The following is a 24,152-nucleotide window of genomic DNA, read 5'->3' as shown; positions in this document are numbered from 1 at the left end:
ACACGTCTACACCCGTGGCGGATTCATGTTGATGTATGGCAAAACCAATACAATATTGTAATTAGCCTCCAATTAAAATAAATAAACTTAAATTAGAAAAAAAGATTAAAGGGACCTGAGAAAGTTAGGAGATTAGGAGACAGACTGCCTGAGAAGAGTTTAAGGAAGTGCTAGCCTTGTTCCCACAACTGAGGCTTCCCTGGTGGCTTAGAGGGTAAGGAGTCTTGCCTGTAATGTGGGAGACCTGGCCCTGGATTGGGAAGATCCCCTGGAGAAGGAAATGGCAACCCGCTCCAGCATTCTTGCCTGGAAAATCCCATGGACAGAGAAGCCTGGCGGGCTACACAGTCCAGGGCCGGGTCACAAAGAGTTGGACATGACTTCACTAGCCTTGTTCCCACCCTAATCTTGTTAGACCTCACCTTTGACCCACCTTTATAAAAATCCTCATCAAATCCTCCCGGGTGGCAACAGTTTTTCAAGGCAGAAGCCTGGTGTGTCTCCCTTTGGCTGGCAAAGTAATAAAGTGATTCTTTTCTACCTCACCCAAAACTGTGTCTCCGGGATCTGATTTGGCACCAGCTACAGAGAGGCTGAAAAAGCTAGTGGAGGTGATGGAATTCCAGTTGAGCTATTTCAAATCCTGAAAGATGATGCTGTGAAAGTGCTGCACTCAATATGCCAGCAAATTTGGAAAACTCAGCAGTGGCCACAGGACTGGAGAAGGTCAGTTTTCATTCCAATCCCAAAGAAAGGCAACGCCAAAGATTGCTCAAACTACCGCACAATTGCACTCATCTCACACGCTAGTAAAGTAATGCTCAAAATTCTCCAAGCCAGGCTTCAGTAATACGTGAACCGTGAACTTCCAGATTTTCAAGCTGGTTTTAGAAAAGGCAGAGGAACCAGAGATCAAATTGCCAACATCCGCTGGATCATCGAAAAAGCAAGAGAGTTCTGGAAAAACATCTATTTCTGCTTTATTGACTATGCCAAAGCCTTTGACTGTGTGGATCACAATAAACTGTGGAAAATTCTGAAAGAGATGGAAATACCAGACCATCTGACATGCCTCTTGAGAAACCTATATGCAGGTCAGGAAGCAACAGAACTGGACATGGAACAACAGACTGGTTCCAAATAGGAAAAGGAGTACGTCAAGGCTGTATATTGTCACCCTGCTTATTTAACTTACATGCGGAGTACATCATGAGAAACGCTGGGCTGGAAGAAGCACAAGCTGGAATCAAGATTGCCAGGAGAAATATCAATAACCTCAGATATGCAGATGACACCACCCTTATGGCAGAAAGTGAAGAGGAACTAAAAAGCCTCTTGATGAAACTGAAAGAGGAGAGTGAAAAAGTTGGCTTAAAGCTCAACATTCAGAAAACGAAGATCATGGCATCTGGTCTCATCACTTCATAGGAAATAGATGTGGAAACAGTGGAAACAGTGGCAGACTTTATTTTTTTGGGCTCCAAAATCACTGCAGATGGTGATTGCAGCCATGAAATTAAAAGACGCTTGTTCCTTGGAAGGAAAGTTATGACCAACCTAGATAGCATATTGAAAAGCAGAGATATTACTTTGCCAACAAAGGTCCATCTAGTCAAGGCTATGGTTTTTCCAGTGTTCATGTATTGGATGTGAGAGTTGGACTGTGAAGAAAGCTGAGTGCTGAAGAATTGATGCTTTTGAAGTGTGGTGTTGGAGAAGACTCTTGAGAGTCCCTTGGACTGCAAGGAGATCCAACCAGTCCATTCTGAAGGAGATCAGTCCTGGGTGTTCATTGGAAGGACTGATGCTGAAGCTGAAACTCCAGTACTTTGGCCACCTCATGCTAAGAGTTGACTCATTGGAAAAATCCCTGATGCTGGGAGGGATTGGGGGCAGGAGGAGAAGGGGACGCCAGAGGATGAGATGGCTGGATGGCATCACTGACTCGATGGACATGAGTTTGAGTGAACTCCGGGAGTTGGTGATGGACAGGGAGGCCTGGTGTGCTGTGATTTATGAGGTCACAAAGAATCGGACACGACTGAGCGACTGAACTGACTGACTGACAGAGAGGCCGAGCTTTCGGCCACAGAGCTTCTGGCCACCTCTTGGCCAGACTGGCCCCTGGGGGCTGCAGCAAGAGGCCCCGAGTTCAGAGTGTACTCCTAGACCGGGACTCACTGACTCTCCCGACCCTGTCTCTCCCTCTTTTCTGTTGCACATGAGGCTTCTAAAGCGGGAGGCTTCTAAGCAGGGCAGGGAATGAAGACATAAGTGACTTTCATTGTCACTTTCAAATGTCTCTTATTTCAGGGCCCTCAACCAGGATAGTTCAAGGAGAGTCTGTTTACAAGGAAGCGGCTGGAGGACAGGACAGTAGCACCAGCCCACCCCCGCCCGCAATGGGAGGGGCTGTCAGGACCCAGAGGAGGACGAATCCCGTAGCGCCCCCGCCTTGCCAGCAGATGCCCTTCAGCCCAGAGACACAGCTGGCCTAAGGTGACCTTGGAGGGTGAGAGCCAAGGGAATAAAAACCCTGACCTCCCTCTCTTCCCTTCCTCTCTGGGTGAGGCTGAAAGCAGGAGAGGCCAGGGAGCAGGAATCCTGTGATGTCATACAGACCCGCAGGTGGAGCATACAGAGGGCGGGGCCAGAAGGCAGAGGGAGGAGGTCAGCACAGTTTACAATGTGAAGGAAAGAAGCCAAGGTCGGGGCGTGTGGGTGTGTGTGTGTGGGAGATGCAAAGCCTTGGTTTCTCTGGCCTTGGACAAGACCTCAGTAGCAAGACCAGGTTTGTACTTTCCTGCTGGGAGACTGGGTGGAACACTCCCTTCTCCACCCCTTCCCCCGCAAGGTTCTGTAACTCTTTCTGAATCTTCCTTTTTTCTCCTACTTAGTTCACAGTAAGTTTACTGAGTTCTCAGAATTAAAGTAGAATTTTGATTGAGGTTATACTGAATATATACAGCAACGTGGGGAGAATTGATTTCCTTTTCTTGTCAGGTCATCCCACGAAAAAGCAGAGGGTATGTCCTCATTCATTCAAATGACTTATTTGCTCTTAGATGCTTTTTCGCCGCACCATGGAGCTTGTAGGATCTTAGTTTCCCAACCAGGGATTGAACCTGGGCCTTGGCAGTAAAAGCAGATTCCTAACCACTAGGCCACGAGGGAACTTATTATGTTTTTAAAAATTCACTTTTTCATAGTGACCAGGGTATGGCTGGTTAACTCTTGGACATTTTAGAGATTTTGTTGTGATAGGGATTGGTGTCTTATTGTAATTTTACTTTCAAGTTAGTTATTTCTGGTACAGAGAAATATAGCCAATTTTTAAAAATTGTGATAAACATTTAATGTAAAATCGACCATTTCAACCACTTTAAAGTATAAGTTTCAGTGTTAGGCACGTTCACTTGTTGCATATTTGTGTAACAAATTGCTCAAATGTCTTCATCTTGCACAACTGAGCTTCTGTACCCCTTAAACACCAATTCTCCGTGTCCCTCTCTCCCCAGCGCCTGCTGACCACTGTGCTTCTTTATGTTTTACTGAATTTGACTGCTTTAGACACCTCATGTCAACTTACAAAAATCCACAATGTGGAAGCTGCAAGTTGAGTTTTATTGGGGGCAAAATGAGGACTGTAGCCTGAGAGACAGCGCCTCAGATAGCTCTGAGAAACTGCTCCTAAGAGGCGGGGGTGGGGGGGAGGTGGCGGGGGGCGGGGGGGCGGCGAGGAGGACAGTACATATGTGTGATTTTTGATGAAAGGAGAGTGCTTGCAACCAAGCACATATTTTTGCAGAAGGTTTCTGCTAGTCACGGGGAACAGTCATCCCCATGAAGGATTTTAGTGCTTTTCTAGATATGAGGAGATACAAGAATTGGACTCATAAAACCAGCTTCTGAAAATATGTAACTGTCTGATCCCTGGTGGCTCAGACGGTAAAGCGTCTGCCTACAATGCGGGAGACCTGGGTTCGATCCCTGGGTTGGGAAGATCCCCTGGAGAAGGAAATGGCAACCCACTCCAGTACTCTTGCCTGGAAAATCCCATGGACGGAGGAGCCTGGTTGGCTACAGTCCATGGGGTTGCAAAGAGTCAGCCATGACTGAGCACATCAATGCATCCCAGTGGTATTTCACTGCGGTTTTGATTTACACATTTCTGATGAGGAGTAATGTAGAACGTCTTTAGATAGGCTTGTTGGCCACATCTATAGAGATGTGTCTGTTCAAGTCTTTTGCCCATTTTTTTAGTTGTTTTTGCGCATGGTCTTGTTTGTTGTTGTTGAGTTACAGGAATTTTTAAAAAATTTATTTATTTTATTTGGAGGCTAATTACTTTACAATATTGTAGTGGCTTTTAGATTCTGGATATTGCTGAAGCCATGAGTGGGGCTGAGCTCTATGAGGCTTGGCTTGGCCCCAACGCTTCCCTGGCTGCTAAGCTGAACTCCTTTTATTTTCTGATACTTGGACATTCCTGCCCTGTTCAGCTCCACAGCTCCCAGCTAGTAAGTTTCTGCTCCTTGGTGGGAATTCTGACTATTCGAATAAACCAGACACCCCACATGTATCATGTAAGTTAAAAAAAATAGATTCTAGATATTAATCCCTTAGCAGATATATGATTTGCAAATGTTACTTCTAGCCTACCAGTTTGGTTATACTGAAGCTTCCCAGGTGGCGCTAGTGGTAAAAAAACCTGCCTGTCAATGCAGGAGATATAAGAGACTTGGGTTCTGTCCCTGGGTGGGAGAGATCCTGTGGAGAAGGGCATGGCAACCCACTCCAGTATTCTTGCCTGGAGAATCCCATGGACAGAGGAGCCTGGTGGGCTACAGTCCGTAGGGTCTCAAAGAGTCAGACACAACTGAATCAACTTAGCATGCATGCATATTGCTGTACTGGCATCAGTTCAGTTCAGCCACTCAGTCGTGTCCGACTCTTTGCGACCCCATGGACTGCAGCATGCCAGGCCTCCCTGTCCATCAACAACTCTCAGAGTTTACTGAAACTCATGTCCATTGAGTTGGTGATGCCATTCAACCATCCAACCTGTCGTCCCCTTCTCCTGCCTTCAATCTTTCCCAGCATCAGTGTCTTTTCTAGTGAGTCAGTTCTTCACATCAGGTGGCCAAAGTATTGGAGTTTCAGCTTTAGCATCAGTCCTTTCGGGACTCATTTCTTTTAGGACAGACTGGTTTGATCTCCTTGCAGTTCAAGGGACTCTCAAAAATCTTCTCCAACGCCCCAGTTCAAAAGCATCGATTCTTCGGCGCTCAGCTTTCTTTCTAGTCCAACTCTCACATCCATACATGACTACTGGAAAAACCATAGTTTTGTCCAGAGGGACCTTTGTTAACATACTGGCATACCTCAGGATATTGTACATTTGGTTCCAGACCACTGCAATAAAACAATATCACCATGAAGCAAGTCACAATTTTTTTGTTTCTAGTGCATATAAATTCATATTTGCACTATACCATAGTCTATCACATGTGCAAAAACATTATGTCTAACAGAACAATGTATGTATCTTAATTTAAAAATAATGCTGCTGGAAAAATGATGCTGATAGATTTGCTTGACGCAGGGTTGTCACAAACCTTGAATCTGTTAAAAAAAAAAACCCACAATATCTGCAAAATGCAATGCAGTGAAGTGCAACAAAATGAGGTATGACTGTATTTGAACTGAGTTTCTTGTAGTTAGCATATCTTTGGTACACCTTTTTAAAAGTCAACTCTTCCAATCTCTTTTAATTGATGTATTTAGACTGTTTACATTTAACGTAATTATTGATATGCACATTTACTTGAGCTGCCATAACAAAATACCACCGATTGGGTGGCTTAACCAACAGAAATTAAGTTTCTCAATTCTGATCTCAGACTGCCAGAATGACAGGCTTCTGGTAAGAACTCTCTCCCTGGCTTGCAGATGGTACCTTCTTGCTGTATCGTCCCATGGATGGTGTGGCCAGTCCTCAGATCTTGGCCTTCTAGATGGCTTGCCTTCTTATCTCTACCTTTCTGAGTCTTATGTTTGTCTTATATATGATGCCTGGGGTTTTTGGCTGTACTTAGCAGGAGGAGTAGGAAATATACATCTATTTCTTCCTCCCAGAAACAGAACTCCTTTCTGTAGGTTTTTGAGTACAACCTTCACTAAATTAAGTAGGTTTTCTTTTATTCCTAGTTTTCTGAGTTTTTTAAAATAAAAAAAAAATCATAAATAGATGTTGAAATTAAAAAAATAGTTTCCCAGCATTGATTTATTTCATTATATATATTTCCCCTCTTAATCTCCAAACATAGTGAATTATATTGAGAGATTTTTGATGTGAACCATTTTTGCCTTCTTATGATAAACCCTGTTTGATCACCCTATAATTACATATTAATGTTGGTTTTATTTAGATAATATTTTACTTAGGGTATATACTTACTTTTATAAAGCATGGACATAAAATTTGTTTTTCTTTTATTTCTTTACTTATTTTTGCAGTAAAAATTCCTTTATACAATGTGGTGAGCAGATTTTGTTCTTCTGTTTTCTGGAACAAGGTACATATGTATCTTTTCAAACACCCGGCTTTTGTTTTCATTAATAACTTTATTGCTTTCTGTTCTCTATTTCACTAATCTCTGTACTTATCTCTATCATTTCTTTCCCTCTTTGGGTTTGTTCTAGTCATCTTAAAAAAACATTTATTTATTTTTGGCTGCACTGGGTCTTCACTGCTGCGTGCAGGCTTTCTCTAGTTGCGGCAAGCAGAGGCTTCTCTTTGCTGCAGTGCTGGGGCTTCTCTTGTCGCAGAGCATGTGCTCTAGGGCTCGAGGCCCGGTAGTTGGGGCTCACAGGCTTCGTGTTTCTGCAGCATGTGGAATCTCCCCACACCAGGGATTGAACCTCCATTCTCAGGTGTAATTCCTAACCACTGGACCACCAGGGAAGCTCCATCTTAAGTTTTGAGTTGAATGGTTAGCTCATTTTATTCACATCTTTTTATTCCTGATAAGTATAGTTAAAGGTAAAAAATATCTTTAAGTTCTGCTTTAGTTTATCTAACATATTTTGACATGTACTGATTTGATTTCTATTCAGTTTGAATTATTCTTAATAATTTTAACTTGAAAGTTGTTTATGAAAAGTGTAAACTTTTTATTTTGAAGTAATTTCAAACTTACAGAAAAGTTATAAGAATAGTACAAAGATTCCTATGTACACTTCCTCCCGATTCAAGTTTTTTTAACATTTTTTCATATTTGCTTTTTTTTTTCCCCTATTTCTGCCCCTTTCTCTAAGATTTTTTCCTAATATTTTAGATTAAGTTGAAACAGATGTTTCTTTACTACTAAATATTTCAGTGTATTTCCTAACAGCAAGGATATTCTTTTATATAAATACATAATAATAATAATATCCAAGATATTTTAATTTTGTTGTAATACTATTATTTAATCCACAGTGCATATTCAAGTTTCACTAATTTTCCCAATAAAGATCCTCAAAGTCTCCCATCCCCAACCTTCTGCCCTGCAATCCAGAATCATGCATTTCAGTAAGTTGTCTTACCTCTTTTTTATTTTTAATGAATTAATTAATTTGGCTACACAGCTTTGGGGGATGTTAGGTCCCCAACCAGAGATTGAACCTATACCTCCCCACCCCCCACATTGAAAGCATGGAGTCCTCACCTCTGCACTGCCAGGGACTTCTCAAGTTGTCTTATCTCTTTAGTCATTTATAATCTGGAAGAGCTCTTCAGTTTCTTATTTATTGAGATCTGAATAATTTGATATTCTGCTATTTAAGATCTGTTTATTTTCTAACTTCCATATTTTGACAGGGATTTGTTAAAATCTCCAACTGCAATTTAAAAAGACCCACAGCTTCTAATTGTAGTTTTTGTAGTGCTTGCTTTATAAATTGTGAGGCTGAATTTTAAATTTTATATATATATTTATGATACTCTTCTGGGTCTATTGTTTCTTTTTAATTATATAAACACATTTTGTTTTTTCCTTTACACGGTTTTATTAAAACTTGAATTCTATTTTGTTGTGTAATTATTGCCCAGTTTTTTTGGGGGGGGGTCATATTTGCCACCTGGTTAATCTTTTTCCTACTTTTAATTTCAATCTTTATGTGTCTTCTTGCTCTAGGAGTATTTGTATGTGAATAACCCATATTTTGGTCTTTTTACTTCCTCCGTTATGAGAAGATCTATCTTTTTGATTGGCGACTGCTGACATAGTAAGGCTTATTTTGCAATTCATCTCATGCTTTATATTTATTCTACATTGTTTCTTCCCCCCCTTTTTTTTTTGCTTTAAGTTTGATAGACTGATTTTTTTTCCTGCTGGATTAAAAAATATACATATTGATTCTGTTCTTCTGTAGTTGCCTTTAAGACAGACACTTGTGTTTACTTACCTTTATTCTTTCCTTTTTTTATTCTTAAGGTATTTATTACTATATTGGATATACTTCCTCAAAGTTATTTTTAATCTTGAAAATTTTATGAAATGCAGCATATATGCATGCATGCATATATTTCTTATTCCTTAAGTTAAATGACTATCATTTTCACAAAATGCATTCCAGATCTGTTTGTAAAGTTTTCTTTTTCTTATCTTTTCTTTTTTAAAAAAATAATATGAATTATATTTAGTCTTTATGAAAATTAATTTCTTGATGCAAAGGTAACACATTGGAATTTTGTATATATATAATATATATATATAAATAAAATATAACAATAAATATTTTATATATTTTTATTTTTACCATTTTAACCAGTTTTAAGTGTTTAGTGTTTAAGTATCTTCATGTTGTTGTGCAACCACAGTTTTTCTTAAATGGAACTTAATTTATTGATGAATGTGGTATTGCTGAAGCAATGTCTTCATGTTTATTCTTTCTCCAGAATATGTATCAATTTGAAGGCACTGGGTTTTCAAATATTCCTTAACTTATAGACCACGACTATACAGTAAAACATGACATCACCAAGAAATTAGGTATAGTTCTGTTGAATCCTGTTCCTAAGGTAGGTGTATATGTACACTGTGAAATTTTTTTTTTATTTAAAAAATTAATTTTATTGAAGTATAGTTGATTTACAATAATGTGTCAGTTTCAGGTGTACAGCACAATAATTCAGTTGAAGCTGATCGGTTTTATGAAGACCAACACCCTCGAGAACTAACACCAAAAAAGGATGTCCTTTTTACCATAGGGGATTGGAATGCAAACGTAGGAAGTCAAGAGATACCCAGAATAAAAGGCAAGTTTGGCCCTGGAGTGCAAAAAGAAACAGGGCAAAGACTAACAGAGTTTTGTCAAGAGAACACGTTGGTCATAGCAAGCACCCTTTTCCAACAACTCAAGAGACAACTCTACACATGGACATCGCCAGATGGTCAATACTGACATGAGATTGATTATGTTCTTTGCAGTCAAAGATGGGGAAGCTCCATACAGTCAGCAAAAACAAGACCTGGAGCTGCCAGTTGCTCAGCTCATAAGTTCCTTATTGCAAAATTCAGGCTGAAATTGAAGAAAGTAGGAAAAACCAATAGGCCATTCAAGTATGACCTAAATCAAATCACAGTGGAGGTGATGAATAGATTCAAGGGATTAGAACTGGGAAGCAGAGTTATTGAAGAACTAAGGACAGAGGTTTGTAATACTGTACAGGAGGCAGTGACCAAAACCTTTCCCAAGAGAAAGAAACACAAGAAGGGAAAATGGTTGTCTGAGGAGGTTATACAAATAGCTAAGGAAAGAAGAGAAGTGAAAGAAAGGGAGAAAAGGAAAGATATACTCAGAGATCAGAGTTCCAGAGAATAGCAAAGAGAGATAAGAAGGCCTTCCTCAATGAACACTGTGAAGAAATAGAGGAAAACAATAGAATGGATAAAGACTAGAGATCTCTTCAAGAAAATTGGAGGTATCAAGGGAATATCTCATGCAAGGGTGGGCACCATAGACAGAAATGGTAAGGACCTTACAGAAGCAAAAGAGATTAGGAAGAGGTGGCAAGAATACATGGAAGAACTAAACAAAAAGGTCTTAATGATCTGGATAACCATGATGGTGTGGTCACTCACCTAGAACCAGACATCCTGAAGTGTGAAGTCTGGTGGACTTAGGAAGCATCACTTCAAACAACACTAGTGGAGCTGAGCTCTTTAAAATCCTGAGATGATGCTTTCCAGCTGAGCTATTTCAAATACTAAAAGATGATGCTGTTAAAGTGCTGCATTCAATATATTAGCCAATTTGGGAAACTCTGCAGGGTGACAGGACTGGAAAAGGTGTTCTCATTCCAATCCCAAAGAAGGGCAACGCCAAATAATGTTCAAGTGTGTTAATTGCTTAGTTGTGTCTGATTCTTTGCGACCCCACGGACTGTAGCCTGCCAGGCTCCTCTGTCCACAAAATTTTTCAGGCGAGAATACTAAAGTGAATATCCATTCTCTTCTCCAGGGGATTTTCCTGACCCAGGGATCGAACCCCGGTCTTCTGCATTGCAGGCAGATCCTTTACCATCTGAGGCACCAGGGAAGCCCCAAAATGTTCAAACTACTGTACAACTGTGCTCATTTCACATGCTAGCAAAATTATGCTCAAAATCCTTCAAGTTAGGCTTCAGCAGTACATGAACTGAGATATTTCAGATGTACAAGCTAGGTTTCAAAGAGCCAGAAGAACCAGAGATCAAATTGCCAACATTTGTTGGATCATGGAGAAAGCAAAAGAGTTCCAGAAAAACATCTACTTCTGCTTCGTTGACTATGCTAAAGCCTTTGACGGTGTGGATCACAATAAACCATGCAAAATTCTTAAAGAGATAGGAGTACCAGACCATCTTACCTGTTTCCTGAGAAACCTGTATGTGGACCAAGAAGCAGCAGTTAGAACCAGACATGGAGCCACTGACTGGTTCCAAACTGGGAAAGGAGTTTGACAAGGCTGTAAATTGTCACCCTGCTTATTTAACTTACATGCAGAGTAAATCATGCAAAATGCCAGGCTGGATGAATCACAATCTAGAACCAAGATTGCCAGGAGAAATAACAACCTCAGATATGCAGATGATACCACTCCAATGGCAGAAATCGAAGAGAAACTAAAGAGCCTCTTGATGAGGGTGAAAGAGGAGAGTGGAAAAAGCTGACTGGAAACTCAATATTCGAAAAACTAAAAGCATGGCATCCAGTCCCATCACTTCATGGCAAATAGATGGAGAAAAAGTGGAAACAGTGACATTTTATTTTGGGGGACTTCAAAATCATTGTGAACAACAGTGACTGCAGTTATGAAATTTGAAGACGTTGGCTCCTTGGAAGAAAAGCTATGACAAACTTAGACAGCGTATTAAAAAGCAGAGACATCACTTTGTTGACAAAAGTCTGTCTAGTCAAAGCTATGGTTTTTTCAGTAGTCATGTATGGATGTGAGAGTTGGACCATAAAGAAGGCCAAATCCTAAAGAACTGATGCTTTTGAATTGTGCTGTTGAAGACTCTTGAGAGTCCCTTGGACTGCAAGGAAATCAAACCAGTCAATGCTAAACAAAATCAACCCTGAGTATTCATTGAAAGGACTCTTGCTGAAGCTCTAATACTTTGGCAGCTGATATGAAGAGATTCATTGGAAAAGACCCCGATGCTGGGAAAAACCGAAGACAAAAGAAGAAGAGGGCGGCAGAGAATGAGATGGTTAGATAACATCACTGACTCAATGAACATGAATTTGAGCAAACTCTGGGAGGTAGTGGAGGACAGAGGAGCCTGGTGTGCTACAGTCCATGGGGTTGCAAAGAGTTGGACATGACTTACCTACTGAACAACAATAGCAAAATATATATATATATATATAAAATACCTATATATCCATCTACCTATTCTTCTTTAGATTCTCTTTCCTTGTAAGTTATATATATCACATCTGTATCCATTCATCTGTCAATGGACATTTAGGTTGCTTCCATGTCTTGGCTATTGTAAACAGTGCTGCAATGAACACTGGGGTGCAGGTATCTTTTCTCTAGTTATATGCCCAGGAATGGGATTGGAGGATCATATGGTAATTCTACTTTAAGTTTTTTAAGGAACCTCCATATTGTTCTCCATAATGGTTGTACCAAGTTACTTTCCCACCACAGTGTAGGAGGGTTCCATTTTTGCCACACCTCTCCAGCGTTTATTATTTGTAGACTTTCTGATGATGGCCATTCTGGCTGGTGTGAGGTGATACCTCACTGTACTTTTGATTTGCACCTCTCTAATAATTAATTCTGTCGAGCATTTTTTCATGTACCTATTTGCCGTCTGTATTTCTCCTTTGGAGAAACGTCTATTTAGATCTTCTGTCCAGTTTTTGATTGGGTTGGTTGATTTTTTATATTGAGCTGTATAGGCTGTTTGGGTATTTTGGAAATTAATCCCTCGTTGGTCACATTATTTACAAATGGGAGAAAATATCAATATTTGCAAATATGACCAATGAGGAATTAGCTTCCAAAATATACAAACGGTCATTGATTTCCTAAAAAAGATTTGAAACAAGTAAGGCAAAATATTAAGATTTAATAAACCTGGGTGTTCAGGCAAGGATGTTTTTTAGTCTTTATGTCTAAATATGTAACTGTTAAAATAAAATAAAAATCATTAAATGGATTTTTATTAAATGGATTTAAATCAGTAAATGGATTTTAAAAAATATTAAGTATAGGAAGAAAATCAGTTGTTACTTGCCCAAAGAACCAGATATAATTAATAATACCTGATTCCATTAGAACTAGACAGAATTAAAACTTATTCTATCATCTCTATATGGATTATGAGAATAAGAAGTTTGATCCGAAGAGTAGCATTCTATAATTGGCAGCATGAGGGATCTAGAGTACATTTTACATTGTTATAATTCATATTAAACATTTCTAACACACAGAAAACATAGAGTCATACTTATGGACTGACTTAAGTTCCACCATTCTTTTCCCTCCTCAGATGTAATTATTATCTTAAAGTCAGTGCATATCATTTCTCACCATGTTTTGAGAAATGTCCTTGTGAGATATCATAAAATATTTAAATCTGTCTAATAACACAATGAATGTTTTTTTTTGGGAATTCAAAGATTCACTAATAATATTCACTGGACTGTCATAACTATTCACAAAACACTTAAAGTTTTTAAAGGCCAAGGATGCTTTCACATTCTACTTGGTACCAAGGGCGGAATCGGTGTGGTATGTGTGAGTTACACCATGTGTGTTGAACAGCTGGGCAGTCAGAGGTGAAAACCTCCCTAAGTGTTCAGGACATGGACATTAGAGAATTGGTACTTCTTTGTTTCATCTTAGAGGAAAAAACCCCAGAAGTTCCTGTGTTGAAGGTAGAACTTATTTGCTCTGCTTTATCTATCATGGCCCTGTGTCTGTGCTGGTATTTGTTCCAGGCTCCAAGAGTAGCAGTCTTTAAACTGGGGTTCTTATATTTCTGGGTACCTAGGCACAGAAAATTGTAAGGGAATCTAGATGCCCAACACCTACATGCACACTGACTGTAACAGTACTTACTGCTCTTACTCTTTCCCACCGCCCTCTCATAATAATTTTCCTCTCACTTTACACAAGAAAGGCATACAGCTTGCCTATCCCAAGTATAACTACAGTACTTTGACCTGAGTACTAAAGGAAAGGACAATTCAAAACCTGCATCCGTGAAGCCTTCTTTCATTGCAGCGCTGTGTCTTCTTTGTCTCATGTCTTATTTCTGTTAAGGGCAATGACCCTGAGACACTTTGCTCCCCAGGAAACATCTGCAGTATCTGTAGACATTTTTGGTTGTCTCTGGGGTTGGAGATGGGTGCTCCTGGCATCTAGTGGGCAGAGGTGGGGAGATGCTACACCATACATCTTACATGGTACGGGACAGCCCCCTACAATGAAGAATTGTTGAACCTCAGATGTCAATAATACTTTGAAAAAATGCCATTTGAAGCAACATGGACGGACCTTAAGATGATCGTACTAAGTGAAGTAAGTCAGACAAAGACAAATATCATATGATATCACTTACATTGTGGAAACTAAAAAAATGATACAAATGAACTTATTTACAATACAGAATTAGACTAACAGACATAGGAAACGAACGTACGGTTACCAAAGGGTAAAGTGGTAGGGAGAGACAAATTGGGAATCTGGGATTAACAGATACATACCACTATATATAAAATAATAAGGATCTACTGCATAGTACAGGGAACTACATTCAGTATTTTATAATCTATAATGGAAAAGAATCTGAACAAGAATATGTATGTGTGTGTATGTAACTGAATCGCTCTGCTTTACACCTGAAACATTGTAAATCAACTATTCAATTAAAAAGGATAAATAATGCTTCAGGTTGAGTGGGAACCTTGTGTTAAGGGTGAGGTGGCATTAGAAAAAAAAGGAGCTTTGGCCTACCTTACAATATTCCAGAGTGATGTAATCTCTCGGTGGAGAAGCTGGGATGCTGAAAAGTTTCATCTGATGATTTTGATGCTTCCTCTCTGATAGTGATAAAGAATGAATAGCTCCTTGGCATTGGCAAGAAATACTGATGGTAGTGGTGATTTCATTCAAGTGACAAACTCAAGGCAAGGTTCCAATCCTTACCTGTTTCAAGATTAGGATATGTAATTTATAAAACCATGGAAAGAAACAGTAACTTGCGGCAAAGCAGTCTAAGCTAACAAAGACTCACTCGTATCTCACTGGTACTTCACTTGCTTAGTTCGCATGATTTCGAGGCAGTGAAGGCAAAAGTCTCAACATTCATTTCTGAATGATCGACACCACATTTTGCAGTAAAAGAAACACGTATCCGGGGTACTTTAATATATATTTTCTTAAACTTATTCAGACTCATAGGAGAAATGTTTTAACTTCTACCAAATATTACTGGATTGTAGAAATACATTTTTCTGCTTGGGTTCTGGTCTATGATAGACTGTTATTTCTTGGTTCATTTATCTATTATCATATACTGACCAGATTCACATTAATCTGATGAAAAGATCTTGTGAATTCTGCTTTACATAATGCACACAGCAATCAGGGATAGGATTTCTGTAACACACTGATGACCTAATACTTTATTTTCATTTTGCTGTTGATTTTCATTAAGTAGATTAAATGGTGATCTTAAAAGCAGAAAGCCACTTACGAATAAATACAAAACAAAATGTTCCCAAATACAATTTTAGATGTAATACCTTAAATTTAAAAACGCAGGTTCATTTATTTTGGATTAATTTCTCCATCTTGAATGTTGCCTCACTGTTTTTTATTTGTCAAGTGAAAAATTATAAAACATCATTTTTGACAATGAAATAAAAGGATATACACATGTTAAAGTATCCTCTGTGCCATATTTTGCATTATAAATGCATTTCCAGATGACATTAAAAAGTGGAAAAAAAGTCTATTCAGAACCTACTGAATTTTCATTTTCAATTTTGTGCACTTGTTTCTTTCTAACCCCATTTTCATGTAATTTGAGTTTCACAAACAAGATGTCTCTTCAGTGAAGGGCTAACATATAATTATTAGTTATTTCTACAAGCATGTGTAAAGCCTTTTTGGCATTGAGAAAGTGATAAAACCTTATGTATGTGTTTTGCAAATCAAGTAATTTCTAATTCTTTGCTTCAACAAAACTGCAGAAAGATTCTAAGTTTGAGTTGTGAGGCTATTAAAAATAGCATTTAATAAGAGCTTGCTATGTGAGTTTTTGGCATTTAACTAAGAGAAAATTTGTAAAATTGGGTGAAGTTGCTTCAAGAAGATTCTTTCCCACTCCCATATTTTTTCTGTTCCCCATACTTCTATACGTGAACAAAATTATTTAGTTATTCGATGGTAAACTTTTTTCCTAAGGAACAGAAATCATACCGAACCTGGCCTCACAATCGGTAAGTAACTTTCATCAACATGAAGCTGGGAAAATAAGTCTCCTGTTCATCTCAGTAAGAGATGCATTTTGGTTAAATTTTACTTTTAAAACATACTTTTTATATATGTCAATCTTTTATAGACATTGTTCTGTGTGTATTTTTTAAAGTTCATTTTTATTTATTTATTTGGCTGTGCTGGTTCTCAGATGCCCCACACGAGATCTTTTGGTTGCAGCAGGTAAACATTTGTCGCAGCATGTGGGATCTAGCTCCCTGACCAGGGATTGAACTTGGGGCCCCAGCATTGCAAGCGTGGAGTCTTAGCCACTGGAAAACCAGAAAGTTCCCTCTACTTTTTATATTTTTATTTACCATAACCTGTATTATTTGTATTGTTTTGAGCAACTGTGTATCTTTAATAATTGTAATATTATTTTAATCCACAGGACTTTTTAAGCACTTAGCAGAGAAAACTAAAAATTCATTTTAAGAATGTACTTTACTGCAAAGAAACATAATAGCTGGATCAAGAAAAGATTTCCAAGAACAAAAACATATTACATTAGGATGCAGCCAGCATGGAGAATTCAAAAACAATTCTATAGGGGACAGTACAATGAAAATAGGAATTCAAAGGAAAAAGGAGGAGGAGCAAAGTAAAAATTCCAACTGTTAAGGAAGGGGTTGCTTGCACATTTCAAAAATTAATGATGGGTGTCAATCATTACGGTACATGGATTCCACTGGACATGTGATGGAGTGAATGACAGTTTAATGTAAATATATAATATACTGAAATTTCTTTTCTTTGCAACTATTTGAATCCATGCTGAGAATTTCAGGTCCACTTCAGCCCGAAGTGGGAAGATGTTTCACATTTCTTTTAGGAGCGAGGTGGATAGACAAGCACTAAGTAACTCTACCCTCTCTGTGTTACCGTGATAGGAACACAGACCTGCAACTGGGGAAGGAACCTCCGCGTCAGCAGAGATGGGAAGGAGGGGACCTTTTTCTCAGTTCTATGCCAGGAAGTCCACTCAAACTGAGGAAAGAGACAATAAGACACACGAGCTTTGAAACCCCTGGTATTCTGGAAGGCCTGCCCGCAACATCAATGACCAACCACCAAGGCTCCCTTCTGCTCAGTAGACTGTTCTTAAACTCTCAGTAACTCTTCCCCACAGCAAAGAACCAGTTTTCCCTTTCCCATGTGATTTGAATCCGTCCCCTTTATTTTCCCCATGATGAAGATCCTACCCTTTTTCATTTCTGTGAAGAGAAAATGGCCCTGTGGGGTCAGGGTGGAGTGGAGGTTGTGACGTCCTGGAGCAGCCCCGTCAGTCTTCTCTTTGAAGTAGTATAAAAAGGTGGACACCAGGCCGAGGGCGGTGTCTGGAAACAAGGGAGGGGAAGATGGACAGAGACTGTCTTAGAGGTCTGTCCTGCAGCAGTGACTCCTCCAGTGGACCCTCCGTCTGGGGGCCACACCATTGCTTCTGCTCTACAATTCTCCTCCTCTCTGCTTGGGGTAGATGTCCCCTTCTGAGTGTTTGGCATGCCAGCTGTAGCACCATCCGTACCCACACATGCTCACCTAGAGGTTTCGGGGTTTGCTTCTGTTTTTAACCAAGGCTGGCACCTGGTTTCCTCCCTTGGAATCACTGTTGACAAAGTGGAGAAGAAGATTCCTGGAGAGGATCTCCTGAAGACAGGAGAACCCTTCCTCGGGTGCCTGGGTCCCATTCTGGTCCCTCTTCAGGCCCCTGGCTCAGCTCCCCCAGCTGAGTAAGCAGGGGAGGTCTGAGTGCAGACCAGGCACGGGGCACAGCCCTCAGAGCCTGGCTATCCCTGCTGGAAGCCTGCCACCGGGCCCCGGGACATCTGGAAAACCTGGACTGCGGATTTTGCAGTCCTCCGTCTTGACTGCTGCTTGGATTGCCCATGAGGCTGAGTTTTCAGCAGCTTCTCACCTTCCCTCATTTCACACAAGCAGCGCTGGGAACACACTTGCACATTCTGGCCCCTCAGCGAGTGGCTACTTGGCCACTTGGCCACACCCTTCTACCAAGCTGGACTTGCCTGCCTCACACCAGACAGCTCCCTGCTCTCTGCAGCACACCTGTGAGTCACCGTCTCTGGCCCTGGAGTAAGAGCTGGGGGTGATCGTGTAACTCACCGACTTGAGTGGGAAACCCACAAGTCAGGGTAAACGGATCTGGCATCCTCACTCAAGTTTTCCATCTAGGGATTTCCCAGTGCTCCAGTGGTTAAGACCTCACCTTCCAATGCAGAGGGTGCAAGTTTGATACCTGGTGGAGGAGTTAAGATTCCACCTGCCTCAGGGTCAAAAAACTCAAAACTTCAAACAGAAGCAATATTGTAACAAATTCAATCCACTTTTTTTTTTTTTTTTTTTTAAAGCTTTTCCTCTATATTATCCAATCTCCATTCTGATAACCAGAGCACCAGGGAAGAGCAGGCCAGCAATTATGTCCATAATGTTTTTTTTTTTTTTTAAGATTTACAGAAAAATGGAAGTTCATTCAACTTTTTATCAGTAAATTTTTTGCCTCATTAGTCCTTTTCCATACCAACTGAAAGATCTATAAAAGGGAGGGCTACATAGTTCAGATTGAATATAGAATACATGAGATATCTTACTTTAATAGAAGATTATTTCTGGGATGCAAAAAGCTCTTGGCTTTTATCTTAAATTATGAAACTAAATTAAAATTGCTTTTTAGATATTGTGAAGATTCCATAAAAAACTTGCTTTCTACAGCTAAAATTTTTAATTGTACATTTTATCTTTGTTTTATACTTCCATGATTATACCATTCCAAACAGTAAAAAAAAAAAAAAAAATCGTTAGTTAATATATTTACTTTCAGGACTATGTATAGAACAAATATCTACAATACTATTTATCCCATGCGTGTAGAGATATTTCTAATCAGTGACATTTCAGTTAGAAATATGATATTTAGAAGAAGCTCAACTTAGGGTTTTTTTTTCCCCTTAAATTTCTTTATTAGTTTGAATTATTGAGCAACTGTGTTCATGATTACAAGGAGGTAGGAAGATGGGTTTTGAGTAGAGGAAAGGAGATGGCTTATGATTCTCTCTCGGCTGGAACTCTGGTCCTGCTTAAGGCGCCCTGGATGGCTCCTGATTGCCCCGGTCTGATAAGAGGTTTCCTTGCCCACATCCCTCCTTCCTAAGTAACCCTTCCTAAGGTGACAGATGTGGGTGTGAGGCTCAGAGGGTAATGTATAAGAGAATGTATAAGAAGGTAATGTATAAGAAGAAGACTATTGTACAAACTAAGGCCACCGCAGGTTAAGCAGTGAGACATGAAGGGATAAATGTCCCGTCCTTAGTGTTCTCCTAGGACTCTCCTCAAGGACCTGGGTTCCCGCCACGACCCTGGAGGAGCACTCAGTGTGCCTGCCAGCAGCACAGGGTCTACAGGTCTGGGCAGCCCCGCCCAGGGCTTCGCCAGGGCTTCGTGGAGGGAAGGAGAAAGGACTCTGGAGGTCCGGATTCCTTCCTCACTACCCTACTTCGCTTTCCATTCTGCCTGCCCTCTGATGGATAAGGATAAGAGGCTTTTGGAAGCTTCCTGATGGGAGAGACTGACTGAGGGGGAAACTGGGTCTTGTTCTGATTGGAGGGGCCATGCTCAGATCTTCAGTCCAATTTTCTGTTGATGGGCGGAGCTGTGCTCCCTCCCTGTTGCTTGACTTGAGGCCAAACTGTGGTAGGGGTAATGAAGATAATGGCACCTCCTTCAACAGGTCCCGTGCACACACTGCTGCAGAGTGCCCCCAACCCTGCAGCAGGCCACTGCCGGAGACTCCTGGACCCTCACGGGCAAGTCTGGGTCCCACTCATGTGCATGTCTTGGTCAGCTTCCTGTGGGGTCACTGCTCCTTTCCCCCAGGTCCCAGTACACATGAGGTTTTGTTTGTGCCCTCCAAGAGTCTGTCTCCCCAGTCCTGTGTAAGCTCTGGAGGCTCTATGGTGGGGTTAATAGCGACCTCCTCCAAGAGGGCTTATGCCATACTCAGGTCTGCTGCCCCAGAGCCCCTGACCCTGTGGCAGGCCACTGCTGACCCGTACCTCCACAGGAGATGCTCAAACACAGTTCTGGCTCAGTCTCTGCGGGTTGGGCATGTGTTTTGTGGCCTTCCCAGGTCTGAGCAGCTCAGGCAACCTTGATGAAAGTGAAAGAGCAGAGTGAAAATGTTGGCTTAAATCTCAACATTCAGAAAATTATGATCATGGCATCCGGTCCCATCACTTCATGGCAAATAGATGGGGAAACAATGGAAACAGTGAGAGACTTTATTTTGGGGGCTCCAAAATCACTGCAGATGGTGACTGCAGCCAAGAAATTAAAAGATGCTTGCTCTTTGGAAGAAAAGCTATGACCAACCTAGACAGCATATTAAAAAGCAGAGACATAACCAACAAAGGTCCGTTTAGTCAAAGCTATGGGTTTTCCAGTAGTCATGTATGGATGTGAGAGTTGGACTACTAAGAAAGCTGAGCACCGAAAAATTGATGCTTTTGAACTGTGGTGTTGGAGAAGACTCTGAGAGTCCCTTGGACAGCAAGGAGATCAAACCAGTCAATCCTAAAGGAAATCAGTCCTGAATATTCCTTGGAAGGACTGATGCTGAAGCTGAAGCTCCAGTACTTTGGCCAGCTGACGCGAAGAACTGACTCACTGGAAAAGATTCTGCTGCTGGGAAAGATTGAAGGCAGGAGAAGGCGACGACAGAGGACGAGATGGTTGGATGGCATCACCGATGTGATGGACATGAGTTTGAGTAGGCTCTGGGAGTTGGTGATGGACAGGGAGGCCTGGCGTGCTACAGTCCATGGGGTCGCAAAGAGTCGGACAGGACTGAGCGACTGAACTGAACTGAACCCTACTTAGGTGATCCCTGGGGGCTACAATCACCGTCCCAAAATTCACCCGCTATAAGCGTCTCCTGCGCGCTCTGTAGCTGTGTGCCAGCCACCGAACGGATACCCTTTTCCTCCAGCCAGGCGCTCCAGGACTTTTCGCAATCTCCCACGGAGCCTGGGCTTTCGAGACGCAGCTTCCGCTTCTGTCGAGTCTCCAGGCCCAGGTGCAAACTTTTAAGGAGCGCTGTCTGAGGCGCGGAGAAGCAGGACTCCCGGGGCGCTCCTCCGGCGCTGGTGAAACCGCAGCACCGGGCCGGGAGGATTCTCAGTCACCGCGCCTGGCGCACTCGGGCCCCACCCGCTCGCGTCGGAGGGTAAGATTGGCTCTCTGGAACGCCAGTCACAGCTCGGCTCCCGGCCCGGGGCACAGAGCCCCACCCTCCCGCTTGGACCAGGCAGGGCTGCTCTCCGCTCTCCCGGGAGGAGCGCCATCCCGCCGTGACCCGGGCTGTTCGGCCTCAGCGCGGTTCCCCACGCACCTGCTCGCCCCTGCGGCAGGGCCCATGAAAGGAGCTGGACGGGCACTTCTAGTAGTTATCGGGTTCCAGATGCCACAGCACGAAGTGGGAACTCAGAAAGGAAATTCCCTGCCTTTGACTTGATCAGTGCGAATCTTGACTAAGGCTGGAATCTTCCCCGTGGGCGGGTGGAAGAGAGAAACCTGGAGTCACTGGCACCACGGATGTGGAAAGGTGGGTCCTGGGAATCCCCAGCGCGGGTCACGCTCCTAGATCCATTCCCGAGCCTCATCCACGGCGCTGAAAGCCTGTATGTATGTGTATGTGTATTATTAGTGGAATGGGGTAAGTAATGTAAATGTATGTAATATTTGTATATATTTTATATATAATATATGGGCGTGCTAACGTCGCTCTAGTCGTGTCCGACTCTTTGAACGACAGCTATGGACTGTCTAGCCCGCCAGGCTTCTCTGTCTATGGGATTTTCTAGGCGAGAATCCTGGAATGGGTTGCCATGCCCTTCTCAAGGGGATCTTACCGACCCAGAGATCGAACCCTGGTCTCTTAGGTCTCCTGCATTGGCAGGCGGGTTCTTTACCACTAGCGCCATCTATATATATCTATATCTATATAGATATTTATAAAATATATAGTAATATTGTATCTCCAGACAAGAATATTGGAGTGGGTTGCCATTTCCTTCTCCAGGGGATCTTCCTAACCCAGGAATCGAACCCGGGTCTCCTGCATTGCAGGCGGATTCTTTACCAGCTGAGCCACCAGGGAAGCCCTATATGAAATAAATATACTATAACTATATATTTAGTGGAATGGAATATAATACAGTGGAATAGAAAGTAGCAACCTGCACCACAGATAGTGAGTGTAACTACAGTTTCGTGAAATGCTTCAGTTAAATATATTAGTGTGTATCAACAGGTGAATATATTTAAAAAAACTTGCTTCTTTGTAAATACTTAAAAATGTTTAATTAATTAATTTTTGGCAGCACTGGGCCCTCACTGCTGTGCCTGGGCCTTCTCCCCGCGGTGCATGGCTTCTCATTGCGGTGGGTTCTCTTGTTGCAGAGCATGAGCTCCAGAGTATGTGGATTCAATAGCTGTGGATCACAGGCTTAGTTTGCTCCACAGCATGTGGGATCTTCTCGGACCGGGGATTGAGCCTGTGTCCCCTGCATTGACAGGTGCATTCTTAACCACTGGACCACCAGGGGAGTCCTAAACAAAACTTTTTTTTTTTTTTTTTCAAGTTTGTAAAGCACTGATCCCTCTCCATGAACTGAACTCCTGGTGCCCTTGCTTCCAAAGTAAACCAGCAGCAGTAACATGGATGGACCCAGTGAGTCAGGAACAGAAAGACAAATACCATGTATCACTTATGTGCAGGCTGGGGGAGATGGGGGTGTTCCCTGGTGGCTCAGTGGTAAAGAATCTGCCTACAAGGCAGGAGCTGCAGGAGATGCAGGTTTGATCCCTGAGTTGGGAAAGTCTCCTGGAGGAGGGCATGGCAACCCACTCCAGTGTTCTTGCCTGGAGAATCACATGGACAGAAGAACCTGGCAAGTTACAGTCCATAGAATTGCAGAGTCAGACACAACTGAAGCGACTTAGCACCCCCCCCCCCCAACTTACATGTGGAATCTCAAATCTGACACAAATGAACCTTTCTACAAAACAGAAAGGGACTCACAGTCATAAAGAACACATTTGTAGTTGCTAAGGCGTTTGGGGGCAGGAGGGACATGGATTGGGAATTTGGGATTAGCAGATGCAAACTATTATATATGGGATGGATAGCAACAAGGTCCTACTATATAGCAGAGGGAACTTTATTCAATACCCTGTGATAAACCATAATGGAAAAGAATACTATATATATATATATAAAACTGAATCACTTTGCTGTACAGCATAAATTAACACATTGTAAATCAACTATATGTAAATAAAATTAAGAAAAGAAAAGCAAAGAAAAACACAACCCCCCCACCCCCAAACAAGGTAACTGAGAGCCTTCTCCCTCTGAGCCCTCCCCCACCACCCTTAGACTCATTTATAAGGAAAGGAGCCCTGAGTCAGAGTGACCTTCCTTCAGGACATGGCATGTAATGGAAAGGGACTCTGCCATTTCTTTCTGAAAATAGCTCTGGGTGGAGGTTCCACACAGTGATCAACTCATCATTTTTCAGTTGCATTGAATTCTTTGTTTTAATAATCGTGTAGGAAAAATTAAATTGATTGTTGAATGTCTTTGCACAAAAGAAACTCAAACCCTGAATGCTACACCAGTAAGTTGTACCAAGAGCTTCTCTGATGGCTCAGTGGTAAAGACTCTGCCTACAATGCAGAGACTCGGGTGGATGCAGGTTCAATCCCTGGGTTGGGAAGATCCCCTGGAGAAGGAAATGGTAACCTGTTTCAGTATTCTTGTCTGGAGAATCCCATGGACAGAGGAGCCTGGCGGGTTACAGTCCAAAAGAGTTCGAACATGACTTAGCAACTCAATAACAACAAAGTTGTACCAAACAATGAAGGAAAAAGCAATTCTAATCCTATAGAAATTCGTACAGAGTATTAAAGGAGGGTATATCCCGTACTTTAGGAGGCTTATGCTATGCTTTAGGTGCTCAGTCATGTACTACTCTTTGCGACCCTATGGACTGCAGCCTGCCAGGCTCCTCTGTTCTTGGGGATTCCCCAGGAAAGAATACTGGAGT

The 24,152-nt window shown here is 41.6% G+C and overlaps 1 long non-coding RNA gene across 2 annotated transcripts; it reads left to right on the top strand.

Annotated features, from left to right (window-relative positions):
• Window positions 1–7,484: 7,484 nt before the first annotated feature.
• LOC139178929 (uncharacterized) lies at window positions 7,485–11,861 on the top strand. Of its 2 annotated transcripts, none has more exons than XR_011563336.1 (3): window positions 7,485–7,576; window positions 8,945–9,067; window positions 9,155–11,861. It is a non-coding gene; the product is annotated as an uncharacterized lncRNA (long non-coding RNA). The 2 variants fall into 2 exon arrangements; XR_011563337.1 differs by lacking the exon at window positions 7,485–7,576 and adding an exon at window positions 8,182–8,271.
• The last annotated feature ends 12,291 nt before the right edge of the window (window positions 11,862–24,152 follow it).

This window comes from Bos indicus, chromosome 23 (assembly GCF_029378745.1).
Source record: "Bos indicus isolate NIAB-ARS_2022 breed Sahiwal x Tharparkar chromosome 23, NIAB-ARS_B.indTharparkar_mat_pri_1.0, whole genome shotgun sequence".
NCBI lineage: Eukaryota > Metazoa > Chordata > Mammalia > Artiodactyla > Bovidae > Bos > Bos indicus.
Note: the sequence above shows the minus strand (reverse complement) of the source record. Positions and strands in the feature narration are given on the sequence as shown.